Raw genomic sequence first — 416 nt, forward strand, 5'->3', positions numbered from 1 at the left:
TTAACTGGTAACTTCATGGTAACTGCTGAACTCTCTATGAATCTTGGTTGCAGGTGAACAGAAGAGCCACATAAGTTGAATTACTACGCTGCACTTGGAAGCAGACCACAGACAAGTGATAAACACAGTAGAGACTAGTACAGTAAATCTATAACTCTCTAAAGTATACAAACCTTTTAGACACATATATAGAATAATAAATAAAGACATTTTGGATACGTGTGAAATTGCAGTTAAACATCTTTCGATTTACCAATAGCTGGATTTACAAAATACTAAGTGCTTTTGAAGACTTAAGCTCATTTTTACAAATTACGTGAACAAAAGGTCTTAATATTTTATTTTTTCAGGTTTATTTACTTACCTGTTTATCTGTCTGGCGGTTTATGTACTAAATTCTTTTTACACTCGTTTAT

At 32.2% G+C, this 416-nt stretch overlaps 1 protein-coding gene across 2 annotated transcripts in view; it reads right to left on the reverse strand.

The window, feature by feature from the left end:
* LOC119587789 overlaps positions 1 to 416 on the reverse strand; it is a 122,239-nt gene that overhangs the window by 54,051 nt on the left and 67,772 nt on the right. The gene's annotated exons all lie outside the window — the stretch shown is intronic.

This window comes from Penaeus monodon, chromosome 23 (assembly GCF_015228065.2).
Source record: "Penaeus monodon isolate SGIC_2016 chromosome 23, NSTDA_Pmon_1, whole genome shotgun sequence".
NCBI lineage: Eukaryota > Metazoa > Arthropoda > Malacostraca > Decapoda > Penaeidae > Penaeus > Penaeus monodon.